This window comes from Lissotriton vulgaris, chromosome 4_1, assembly GCF_964263255.1.
Source record: "Lissotriton vulgaris chromosome 4_1, aLisVul1.2, whole genome shotgun sequence".
NCBI classification, from domain to species: domain Eukaryota; kingdom Metazoa; phylum Chordata; class Amphibia; order Caudata; family Salamandridae; genus Lissotriton; species Lissotriton vulgaris.
The window spans coordinates 177,062,767-177,076,440 of record NC_141691.1 but is presented as its reverse complement, the minus strand read 5'-3'; the positions used below and the strand labels follow the sequence as shown (position 1 = coordinate 177,076,440).

The window sequence follows — 13,674 nt, the reverse complement described above, 5'->3', positions numbered from 1 at the left end:
CTTCGACTTACCTGACCCGAGTGCGAAGACTTAGATCCAGAAGAATGGTGATAACGACTCCGTGACTGGTCCCTCAACCTCCCACATGGCCGGGACCTCGAGCGGTGCGGTGCCGACTGCCGGGCTTCAAGCAACTTTCGGGATCGCTCCCGAAAAGTCTTTGGCGCCATGGCCCGGCAGTCGGGGCACGACTTGGGGTCGTGGTTGTGTCCCAGGCAGTAGAGACACACGCGTTGTGGGTCCGCCACTGACATCATGCGATGACAGTCCCCACAGTTCTTAAAAACCGGCATCCCTACGACACCAGGAGTCGATCGACTCGAAAAGATGAGGTAAAGGGCCTCGAAAACGTCAGTCAAAAAGTGAGTGGGGTTACTTGCTCTTCCCGCATCTGCGCTTGCTGGCGCGGAAAAAGAAAGAACTGACATCAGGGATCGTGGGTGCGTCCAAGTTGCTCTGACAACGTCATCCCGGTGTCAACAGCGCACGCGGAGCCGCACGACGCCTACCAACGCGCAGGGGTACTGCTGACGAGATAACTTTCCGGACGCCTGGGGGTAACTCTAAGGTAAGGAATCTATCACTACGTGTTTCTTTCAGATAGAAATTTTATCACACCTTAGTTTAGTAAGACACTAAGTTCTCAGGTTCTCACATTATTGTGAAGCAACGAAACGACACAGAAATAATGAAATCCAAAATACAGGCTGTCAGAGATCATCTTTGTGAATTTTAATTTGGAGTTATTGGTCATTTATTGGTCATGTTTACCTTTCAATATGATGTATGAAGTCACACAAACTTAATTTCACAAAGTATTATCCATTCTGTAGTCTCTAACACAAAGCTCCATTGGTCTTGCAACTTAGTCCTGATGGAAAGAAGTGCATCCATATGCATGACAGAACAGTATAAAATTGACCCAGACGTACAATAAAATATTCTTTCCTTGGTGAGTTGCAGATGCATTTGACAGTTGGAGGTACACAAAATTATATCAGCATGTACCCACTCATAACTTGACAGAGAAATCTCCCAGATCTTTTATTTTGGCCAAATGAGAAGTTGCCAACATTATTCACATCTAGCATGTGCCAAATGCTAATGGATAAATGGTTCAAAAAAACTAAAATATGGAAAGAATTGTGACAGCAAGGATTCAACGAGATTTGGCAGCGATTTTACAAAAAGAAAAATGTGATGCAGAGTTTATCAATGGCAAATAGAGCCTTGAAACTAACAAATTTGGGAATCAACAAGAATGTTGTGTAGCAAAGGCAGGATAATAATACAGCTTAAAATCTGGTTATGCTAGACCCTCTTCTGACCAAGGCACAATCAGCCAATGTCAGACGTAGTAACATTATGCATGACTAAAAATGATACACATTATCGGAAAAATATGAAATAAATAAACTGGCAAAAAGCAAAGTGCTGATGTACAAAGAAAAAGACCAAGCACAGGCAAAAGTCCAAAGGGTGCAGCAGGGAGCCCTTTTGGCTTTGCCAGTCTCCTTTGTGTTTTATGGTAGATGGCTGTAACAAATGCACATGGATCAGTGGTGCACATGATTGCGGAATATAAAAAAAAATGTAAATGTATTCAAAGATGACGGCTGCAAATGTGCATGCATCCAGAGACCACTTTATAAAGCATTTTATTTAGACAAATCCTGTTAAAAGATACTGCTGTGGATCTACATGCAAGCACAAAAGCTGTATGCTAAGAACATCTTTGCATTTAACTGTGTTAGTTGGTTCTGGAAATCTGTGCACTTGATCCCTGCTGAGAAGAGGTAAAGTGCCTGTGCTTGTCCTCTCAACATGATGAAATTGGTATACCCCTAATTGGCAAATGTATCTTACTTATAAGCCCCTAGTATATTGTACAAAGTGACCCAAGGCCGGTAATTGGCATATTTATCATACCTATAAGTCCCTGATATATGGTACAAAGTGTCCCTATGGCCTGTAAGTTAAATGTCATGAATGGACAGTAGCACCTATTGTGCCATTCACTACAGTGATAGCAAAAAACATGGTTTCAGGCCTACCATTGTAGCCTGACTAAAGAAGCTTTAAAACTGCATTTTAACCTCTCAAAATAAACCTCTTTTGACAGGTCTAAACTTTTCTTTTGAAAAGTAATATGGCACTCCTACATAGGGCCTCGAACAGGGCTGGGTGCATGGTATTTGAAAGTAGGCATGCCAATATTTAATGATAAACATATGAAAAACCCAAAAACCTATTTTCACTATAGCAAGTCTAGCTGTTCCATGGGAAAACATTGGGGCGCAATATTTAATTTAATAATGTTATCTCCAGGAAGTAAACACCTAGAAATGTCATTCTTAGACTCTATGAACTATATAATTAAAGCCCAATTCAGTAGCAAAGTTAGTTAAAAATAATTATTATGGAAAATTTATTTTTAGAAAGGTGTTTTTCTTCGCTAAATCCTGTGGAGGCTAATTTGCATTAGACTCCAGCTGCAGCCCTGTAGGAAAGTAGGATCTGCTTTCATGGTTACCCCCACTTTTGCCAGTTGTCCATTAGTTTTGACTGTAGTTTGGCGGGACCCCTGCATCTGTGCTCTCTCTCCCAAAAAAAATTGCTTTGGTATGTACTTTTGTACCTTCCCAATTGGCTATGGTGTACCCTTACAAGTCCCTTTTATATGGTACTAAGGTACACAGGGCATAGATACACCAGGGGTCTCCCATCGGAGGCAGAATGTATATTGCCACCCATGGGAATCCACTTTAAAAACAAGTTACTTACCTTCAGTAACAATATATCTGTAAGAAACATTAGTTACTTAAAGGATTCCTCACCTTAGAATTACCCCAGGCATCATACTGGATCCGGAGAGGTTTCATCAGAAGTCGGAAGGTGGCGTTGTGCAGCTTCGCGTCCGTCGTTGGCATCATGGTCGCCAAGATGACGCCGCGACAGCTACTCAAACGCCACCCTCGCAAGCTAACGTCAGTTCTGTACATGACTTTCTGCATCAGGAACACAGAGCCATGCAAGAGACTGACCACTTGTTCATTTTAATGTAGGGCCCTAAAAGGGATGACCTTAAACCTAGAAATTAGTTCGCAGAATGGGGAGGATGGGTGGGGCGGTAAGGAATCTATCAGTAACTAATGTTTCTTACAGATATATAGTTACCGAAGTAACTTGTTCATCTGAAAGAAACATGTTAGTGATAGATTTCTTACCTTAGAATAGATACCCCAGCAATACCAACCCCGGTGGTGGGTTGCGAACCAAGATCACACCAGGATGTCCCGGAGAACAGAACGGCCAAAGAAGCTGTCTCTCAGAACTTGGCTGTCCAGGCAATAGTGCTTAGTAAAAGTATGCAGCGAGGCCCACGTAGGTGCCTGACAGATGTCTTGTAAGGGGACACCACGTCCCAATGCCGTAGTGGCAGTCATCACCCTGATGGTATAGGCGCGCAGCCCCATCAGCGGCTCTTTTTTCGCCAGAGAATAACAGACTTTAATACACAAGATGGCCCATCTGGAAATAGTCCTCTTGTGTACGGCCCGACCCTTCCTGGCGCCAACGTAGCCAACAAAGAGCTGGTCATCCACCCGGAACTGTTGTGTGCGATTTAGGTAAAGTGCAGGTTTTGGGTTCAGATGGTGGAGCCTCTCTTCCTCTCTGAAAGGGTGTGAGGTTCTTCGGCTTCCGACTTCGTCCCGTATTTGGCCGCCATTTTGTGTCTCGTCGCCATTTTGTTTTGCCCTCACTCAGGCAACACGGCGAACGGAGGGTTTTTGCCTTTCCCAGCTGCTACGTGTCTCTTCTGTTAAAAAGTAACCCCCTGCCCTTGTTTACGAAACCGATGTCAGGGTCAGGCCGAGTTCACTAATCCATGTCTGGGTTGATTGATCCCTGTCTCGACTGACTATTTGGCTTACCCTATTCTTTCCTTACTTTATCTTATCCGACTGGCCTTCGCTATTCTCTCCATTTTGTCTCTTGTTACACAACTATCCTTTGAGGCACACAAATACGTCCTGCCACTTGCAAATTGGATTGTAGGCACTAGTACTGATTAATTTGTGGGGAGGGGTGATACACAGGGTCTGAAAGAGGGGCGTATTTGGGACACCTGATAGTTTGTTTACCAACTTTTCCTATTGGCTAACTTTGTATGTATTGGTAATATACATTGTAAATATGTGTCCTAAGAAAGATTGTGCACCACGGAATAAAGTGGCAGTCTCCTGAGAACCTACTCTGTACTTCTGGGACAACTGTGCTTAGCTGCAGCTAATAAACCTGGTTTTCTATGCCTAACAGAGTGTCTCGTGTCTCTGTCTGACAAGGCAGGTGAACTCGGGGATTTAAGGCGTACCCTGCGCCGCCAGGCCCATAAGCCCAGTTCTCCAACTGACGCCCAACGTGGGGCGGCTTCAGTGGTAGCGGTTCAGCCCGAGGGTCGTGAGAAGCTTCGCAAGAAAGTTCCGGAGGATTCGCGAACCACGTCAAGCGACCCCTGTATGTCGAAGTGGACCGAAGGTCTTTTGCAGCGCGGCTACTCCTTTCCGACAGCTGTTGACGACTGCTGCCCTGACTGCCACCCTGCCTAGGTCCCTTTGGTGATTACTGGTATCGCGAGACGTTAGACGGACCTCAGTTGGCGTGAGAGAACACTTAGTTAAGTATTCGTGGGTAGTGCCCACTTCTTTGTTTTGTTTGTTGGGTTTGTTATTCGACCATTGCAATAGCCGAAGCCAAGGGGTGAGTACGTTTGTGCTGTGTTATTTGCTTTAACCCCTTAAGTTTGTAAATAGACCAGTGAATTAAAGATGCCTGGTTTTAGCAAATTTAGGAAGTTTTGTTGTCTTGGTTGTAATAGGGATTCCCGGCTAGAGGATTCTTTTCCGATTCCTCCGGTTGGAACTCCCACTTATGGACTCTATTCCAAACATGGTGTTGGCCCCATTGGCTTTAGCGAGGCGTGGATTCCATATACGAAGAAAGATGGTGTTTAGCAGTGGCCACAAAATGGTAGCTTCGAGCCTGACATATTAGACAATCTAGAAGCAATTTTGTTCAAAAGAAAAGCCCGGCCAGCGATGTTTGACTCTTTCCGCCTTTGGCGTAAAGAAGTCAAGCCGAGAAAAATTAGGCAGGCAAAAAGAGATAAGAAGGCTAAAGATATGACGATTTTACAGGCTGCCCAGCAGTTTAAAGAAAATGAGATTGATAGAGCGATTGAAGTCTCAGACAGAGAGCATCGTATGGCAATAGATAGATGTTACCCTGTGTTGCCTACTTCTCCACAGAGTAAGGATCTTGACGAAGATCCCTTAATGTCCCATTTGTTGAGATTGCCTCCGCCTTATGTACCAGGTGCTAATGCACCCCCATTGTTGCCACTTGTCCAGCAACCTGCTGTTCAGCCAGTTGATTCAGCTCTTCCATAATTGCCCCTTCCAGTATTGCCACCCCCGCCTCCTTTGCCACCAACTTCTGTACCTCAGTCTCCTTTACCCTCGGTTCCTCTTGTAACGGTCAGTTCTTCTCCTTTGCATAATACCTTGTCTCCAGTTTTACTGTCAGATTCACCCCAGCTCGGAAACGGTTGGTCGATACTGTTTCTGGCCTTTTCTCCCCCTTCTTAGGGACTTTTACCATGACTTCTGCTCTGTCCCGAAGGCAATCCCGTAGTCAAATCCCAGGTTCTGATGAGCGAATTGCCTTGGACTCTCTTACTCACAAATGGATCATGAGTGGTCCACAGCATAGTGTGCCAGATATCCTGAGTACCTTTCTCCAGTGGAATGCGCCCACACAGAGATATGTTTTTAAAGTTATGTGTGACAATCTTGTCAAAGGATGGGAGGATATGGATTTGGGTGTAGCTCCTCAGGGTCTGTTAGATGTACAGGCTAAATTTGATAAAGGTCTTATTGTAGATTCTGAAGTTGAAGATGCCGTAAGGACACTTGTTGCTTTCAGGTCTTTATTTTCTTCTCAGACTATTCTTGAACTTGATCCTGCAGTTAGACAGAAAATGAAACATTATCCTATGAGGGAAATTCCTCCAGTATGGAGAGAAAAGGTTCCACAGGCAGGCAATATTCCGCGTGTCCCTGCTCATTTGCAGCGTATATGGGTACATGTCCCCTGGAAATGATCTGAAGTTCCGGCGCTCAAACAGTCTTTACCGGACCCTCGTAAAAATCCTGCTGGGTATTACAAAGAGCTGTCCCAGACTGTTGATGTGTCTATTATGAATTTGCCCGATATTGATATGCTGATGGGGAATGTAGTCCCACAAGCGTTATGGGCTTGGATTCGTAGGGAGGACCACGACCAAGCTTTAAGTGGTAATTGGGCTGCTATAACTGCCGCAGATGCAGCACAAGTAGGTGGTGCTAAGCCAGATGATTTGATTGCACAATTACCCGGTAGAATCATCACTTTAATGAAAACGATGATGCCTGCCTTACGTGTTAACTGGGATAAGTTAGGTGTGTGTAAGCAGAAGAAAGATGAGAGTGTCTCCGATTTCTTTACGCGTTTCGAGGAGACGTTCATCGACCAGAGTGGTCAAGATATGAGTACTGAGGGTGGACTGCAATTATTCGTGGATATATTTGTATTTAATTTACTTCCAGAATTATCGCATAAATTGAAAGCCTCTGAAAGTTCGTGGGCTGTTTCTTCGTCTGCACAGATATTAGCTACTGCTCAGTATTACGAGAATAGGGATAAGGAGGAAAAGGATAAGATCAAGAAGAAGACTAAAGAATTTTTCTTGATCTTCTTGATTCTTTTGCAACAGGCTTATTCCCCTCGTTCTGCTCAGCTCCAATTTCAACAGCCTCCCCAGCTTCAGAGGCTGTTACAATAACCTGAACCTTTTGTTCCACGACCTTTGCTAGGTCCTAATCAATGTGCCTATTGTAAAGAGGAAGGTCATTTTAAGAATAGCTGTCCGGTTTTATTGCAGCGTAATGGTGGATTCCCACTGCCGCGAGGCCGTGGTGGTTTTCAATCAGCACCTAAAGGTAGAGGGCGAGGTGCGTTGTCCCAACAGCGTTCCTTTCCTCCTCAGAATTCTATGAATTATTTTGATCAGCAGAATACTCAGTCTGCGCAATACTACAATGACGACTATTGTGTTGAAAGTGAGGCTCAGGTTTTTCATACTAGTTAGGACAGCCATGGACAAAGCAAGGGAGTCGTATCAGTTCTAGTGGATCAGAATGGGCCTTAAGTGAAATTGTTGCATTGGGTGTTTCAGGGCCATTTCCTTTGGATACTGGTGCAATGAGAAGTTCTATCATTCACTCCAAACTCCCTGGGGCACCTTTGTCTGGCTTAACTAACGTTTCTGTAGGATTCTCTGGCGCCCCAGTTAGTAATCCGGTTTCTTGCCCTTTGCCTATCTTGATTGGTCCTTATAATTTGGAGGCCCTGCTCATTTTAACGACTGGTTGCGGCGAGAATTTGTTGGGTTCGGACTTGTTGAAACGTCTACATGCAACTTTGTATTGTTCCCCCTCTGGTGTACATTTTACTTTAGGTGAGAAGTTGGTTTCTCCTATGTATTTGTCTAAGGACCAACTCCCACCCAAATTGCATTCTCTTCCTGCTACGCTCAGGGCTACGGGTCCGGATGATGTTGGTCTGCTTCAGATTCCGCCTTATGTGATTACTATCAAGCCTAATGTTAAATTACCACGCATTCCTCAGTATAAAATTTCCAACGATGGTGAACGAGCTTTGTTGGATTATCTATGATCTGGTTCAGAAGGGTGTGGTTGAAGAAACGAGAGGAAATGTTTGCAATAGTCCTGTTCTACCTGTCCTTAAACGCACTGATCCTTCTCAGCCTCCTGTATATCGCTTTGTGATCGATCATCGGGAGGTCAACAAAATTGTTGTCCCCCAGTTTCCTGTTGTCCCAGATATCACTGTCTTGCTCACTATGATACCCACTTCAGCGGCTTGGTTCTTGGTTATTGATCTCAAAAATGCTTTCTTCAGCATTCCTATTGCTAAGGAGAGTATGGATATTTTTGGCTTCTCTCTCGGAGGCCGAAGTTTCCGATTCAAACGTGCACCTCAAGACTATTGTGAGAGTCCCTACATTTATAGTCAGGTTTTGAAATCTCAGCTCGATGCTTTCACTTTGCCGCCACGTGCAACTCTTATTCAGTATGTGGACGATTTGTTAGTTGCTGCTGATTCAGAGGATGTTTGTAAGGATGTGACTGTTTCACTGTTGCGCCATTTGTCTGACCTGCATCACAAGGTGTCACCCTCTAAACTGCAATATTGCCTCCAAGAGGTTACCGACTTAGGTCATTTGTTGTCGAAGGAGGGAAGACGATTGACCCCAGAACGTATTCAAGCAATCGCACAAATGTCTGTACCATCCACACAAAGGGAGGTGCGTGCCTTTCTGGGCATTACCTCTTATTGTAGACAGTGGAATCCAAATTTTTCTTTGTTGGCTAAACCTCTGCTGGCACTTACTCTGAAAGATACACCCCAACCTCTTCCTTGGACTGACGAATGTCAGAATAGTTTTTCTGACTTACATACGGCCTTGTGTTCTGCCCCTGTTTTAGGTACTCCAGATTACAGTAAGCCTTTCACACTCTACGTTCATGAAAGAGAAGGTTGCGCCGTGTCAGTTTTAACGCAACAATTTGGAGATAAACAACGGCCATGTGCCTATTTTTCGGCTACATTGGATCCAGTAGCCAAGGCATTGCCTAGTTGTCTCAGAGCTACAGCAGCAGCAGCGATTTCCATTCGTCAATCTGCTGGATTGGTACTAGATAACAATCTTGTTGTAATGGTACCACATACAGTAGATACTCTTTTGAACAGAACAAAAACACAACATCTTACGAGTGACCGCTTGTCTGGGTATGAGCTGACGCTCTTGGCTAGTCCTATACACATCAAGAGGTGTAATACTTTGAATCCAGCAACATTGTTACCCATTCCAGAAGAGAAAGACACTCAAGAACAGCATGATTGTTTTCTCCGAACAAAGGAGGAAACGAAAGGCAGAATAGACTTAAAAGACACACCACGTGTGGACTCGGATGGGATCCTATGGGTGGATGCGTCTTGTTTCAAGCTTCCTATTGGCGAGACGACTGCGGCCTATGCTGTTACCACCTTGTATACGGTAGTGGAGACAGCACGCATTACACAGAATTTATCCCAAGTAGCTGAACTGATTGCCCTGACGAGAGCGTGTGTTGGCTAAGGGAAAGAGAGTGAATGTTTACACGGATAGCCAATACACCTTTGGCGTGGCTCATAGTTTTGGTCGTTTGTGGAAGGAAAGAGGATTCTTTACTTCCCATGGGACTAAGATACAGCATGGTCAGCTGGTAACTGACCTTCTCGAATCACTTGCTTTGCCTACCCAAATAGCGATAGTGAAGTGTAGTGCACATAAAAAGATCACTGATGATGTGGGCCGCGGGAATGCTTTTGCAGATGAGGTAGAAAAAGAAACAGCAAGAGATGCTACAAGTCGCATGTGTGTTGCAGGCCCTGCAAGATGGGTCAGAGAAGGAGGAATGTGTGAGGACACAATAGAAAGTGTGAGAATGATTCAAGAAGAGGCTACTGAAAAGGAATTGAGTAAGTGGAGAGAAAGTACGGGAATGTTGAACGCGACAGGGTGTTGGACGGAATTGTCAGAACATCAGCGTTGGCTGTTACCAGACGCCTATGTACTGCCTGTAGTTACTATGGCGCATGGTCCAGCCCATATCAGTGCGAAAATAAAATGCAAATCTTCTGGCTCCAGTATGGCAGAATGAAGGAATTCCTAAATGTGCGGAGAATGTGGTGAAACATTGTATCGTTTGTGCATAATCCAGGAAAGGGAACCCCAACTCCAGCAGGTCATTTTGCTCCCCCTACGTATCCTTTTGAGGTATTACAAATTGATTACATTCATATGGAACAGTGTAATAACCTCAAGTATGTTCTGGTGGTGGTGTCTGCCTTTTCCAGATGGATAGAGGCCTACCCCCTAAAGGACAATACTGCTTTGTCTACTTCCAAAGTCCTTTTGAAGGCTTGGTTTGCCACGAATTCTCTGGAGTGACAATGGAAGTGAATTTGTAGGCCTGGATCGACGGGCGAGGCAAAATGGCGGCCGCGTAGTTGCGGCTGTGATGCAGTAAGCAGAGAGGACATGAACACGGATGGTTAGCCTCGAGGAGGTCGACATTCAGCAACCGTGCAGGACCCTCTGAAACCCGATGTATGCAGCATTTACCTACCGGGCAATTCTGCGGGGGCCGTCGTGCCGGTTCCGTGAGGTAGCAGCTCTGATTCAGGCTCTTCTGTCTCCTGTCTGCGGGCTCTCTGACGGCGTTCGCGGAGGCAATGGGCGGAGTAGCGCTGGAGTGCTGGAGGTAGAGCTCTGGGCGGAGCTCGGAAGCAGCGCGAAATGAAGCAAACGGAGCAAACGGAGGCTGCGGAGTTCTGAGAGTGGTTCAAGGGAGTGGCAGCAGTTGTGGGGTAAAATGGCCCCAAAAGTAAATACAGGGGGGAAAGCAACCCTGAAAAAGAAGGCTGCAATGGTCACGCAAATGCCCCCGGAGCAATAAACGGAAATACAGGCGCAGGAGCGGTGACTGAGACCGCGGGAAAAGTGAAGATACAAACATCCTCTCAGGACCCTGAGAAGAAAAGTAAACTGCCTGCAGTCAGGACCCAACAAGCGACCGCAAACACCAGCATTGCAGAGATCTTCACCCATGGTGGTAAGGAGAAGGGGTCCAAAGTAACAGAGGCTGAGGCAGAGGCTGTGAAAACGGGGGAGTGTGAGGCTGTTTATCAAACGGAGGCCACTGGTAGCATTCCTGTTGGTTTAGCAGATGTCGGGTGCATAGAAGACAGCACAGTATATCAATCCTCCATACATGACGAAGGCACCCCTCGCCTTACTCCAGGGTCTAAAGGTACTCCTCATGGAGTGGATGTTAATATCTTAAGCTTAAGCTTGGCTACTGCGTCCCAAAGCGCTGGCTCCCGGGGTACAGGCAATGAAGAGAAGAGTGTCAGCCGAGCAAACACCACCCCTGTGCTCATAACTAAGCCGACTAAGAACTATAAGATCCAGGACCTGGACAATTCTTTCGAGGGGGTCAGCGGAAATTCTAATCCTCCAGTGAGCATGGCCCCTGAAATAGAAAGGGAGAAGGCTCCCAGTGAGGGTTTTTTTTCAGTGGCAGAGGAGGCTGACTGGTCGGAAGAAGAAGAGGAACACAGTTCCGACATAGATGAGAGTAATCCCGAATCAGAAAGTGATCCAGAGGAGGACCACCCGTCAATTGCTGTAAAATCTGTTGCCCCTCCGAAAGGCCAAAAACAGCCCCAAAGAGGTTTGAGCTGGGATCACTCATCCATAACGCTGTTACAAGGGAGCCCCAATCATGAATCAAATCAAGAATCTACCCAGCTGTCAATGTTGGAAGCAATTCATCAGGAGATTATTGCACATTGGGAAGAGACCAGACAGGACAATCGAAAGGTCCAAGCGACGATGAGAAGATGAAGGGCGTAGTAAGGAAACTATCTAAGGCATGCGTCAATGTGGGGGACAGAGTGTCGAATCTGGAGGAAAGGGTGGTTTCAACAGAAGCAGAGGCTGCCGCTGCCACCAGCAAGGTTGAATCTTACGGAGCCCAAGCCTTGGACATTCAATGGAAGCTAGAAGACTTGGAAAACAGGCTTAGGAGCAATAACTTAAGTGTTTTGGGGATACCTGAGGGCGCAGAGGGTCAGATGTAAGGGCTAATGTTATCAAGCTTTTCGAAGAAGCTTTCCCCGAACTGGCCAGCTGGTGTTGGGCCACTGAAATTCGGAGGGCGCATCGAACCCCCTTTAAGATACCCCAGAATGCGAGAGAAGGAGACAAACCCAGGGCAATTTAAATTTTTCTGGGGAACTTTGTCCTGAGACAATCTATTGAGCAAAAAAAAGACTAGACGCTAAAAGAACAAGTGAAGGGGTCTCATTTTTTGTCCGACCGGACTTTTGTCACACTACGGTCGAAAGGCACTGGAAACTACGACAACTGATTAAGCCCTTTCAGGACAAGAAAATGCAGGCATACCTTATAAACCCTGCTCAGCTTAAAAAAATTCATGAAGGGAGGACACAATACTTTGCGTCAGAAATCAAGGTGCGGGAGTATCTGGACACTGTGGATAAATAATCTGGCTCTGTGTAAGCTCTCCTCTCTTGCTTCTGTTTCTTTCTTTCCTTTCTTAGCTTTCATTTATTCAGTCTTTGAATATTTCTAGGGTGTTTAGTGGTCTATAAGGATATGCTAAGTATAAGTATAAGTATTGTGCACAAGGTATGAAGTCTTAGAAGCCCTGTAAGGGGTTGCTGATCACTCTTTCTTTTTGTATAAGGTTCATGAGGCCGTGGGAATTAAGCAGTAATCTATGTAGTCCTCACTGCTATACTGCACCCATCATATGCACAGACTTAGTCCGAGCGCCTCACAAGGGAGGGTGCATGGTTCAGGGGGTTAAGGGCGGGGGGTGGTAGGGTAAAGGGGGAAGTGGTAGGGGGTGGTGGTTGGGTGGTGGGGGGTGTAAATACAAAAAAAGAGTTTGTGACACTAAGGCAATTGTAAAAGTGAAACAAGATCTGCATTCCAAATATTTATCCAGCATGTTTACTGGTCGGATGAAAAGAAGACAATATTTAAGACAGAAGCATGCCTAAGCTCAGGATTTGATCTCTGAATATAGGTGGGTTAAATGACTGGAAAAAAAGGGGTAGACTGGAGGATTTTGTTAAATCAATAGGGGTCGATATCCTATATACACAAGAGACACACTTGCCATGGAAGAAAAAGCATTGGTTAAATCTAAAAGGGTTCGAGGCTCTTTCCTGCTCCTCCCACACGTCTACTATTAGGGGGGTGGCTATCATAAGTAAGGTGGGTTTGGGGGAGCCAAACGCTTTAAGGCGGACACTACGGGCAGGTGGGCATTATGTGAAATGAATATGGGCATCACCCTCTGTTGCATTTATGGGGCCAATAGCGATGATCCTGAAACCTTTGATTATATGGAGAAGGAACTAACGGGCTGGCCACTTCGGAGGGGAACCACATACACCAGACGTAAACCTCGGGTATATCGGGCAGTATGCTCGATGATGCAATCACACAGGATGAGGGATGTGTGGGGGACGTTGAACCAGGGGACTCTGGGTTCACATATTTCTCACATCCTTTCCAGAAATACTCCAAGCTTGATTATTTCATGATATCCGCAACTGAATTGAATACAGTTAAAATCTGTAAATTGCCCATGATAATGTCAGACCACAATCCTCTGATATTAACAATGGATATTAAGAGGCCGGCTGAAATAGTAAGACCTTGGACCTTTGATAGGAAGCTTCTAATAGATAGTACTTATGTGGTATACATCAAGAATTGGACTCAGAGTTTCTTTGACGCAAACAGATATAGTGCATCGCAAAATGTAGTCTGGGACAGTTATAAAGCTGCTTTAAGGGGGGAACCACCAGTTATACTACTCGGAAGTGGAAAATGATTATTTAGAGAGAGAATAACTAATGCGTAAACTGTCTGACTCTGAGGGGCAGCACAGAAAGGAGGGGAGGCAG

At 45.4% G+C, this 13,674-nt stretch overlaps 1 protein-coding gene across 2 annotated transcripts in view; it reads right to left on the bottom strand.

The window, feature by feature from the left end:
- The window catches only part of SMARCA1 (SNF2 related chromatin remodeling ATPase 1), a 2,209,746-nt gene that overhangs the window by 190,778 nt on the left and 2,005,294 nt on the right, over positions 1–13,674 (bottom strand). The gene's annotated exons all lie outside the window — the stretch shown is intronic.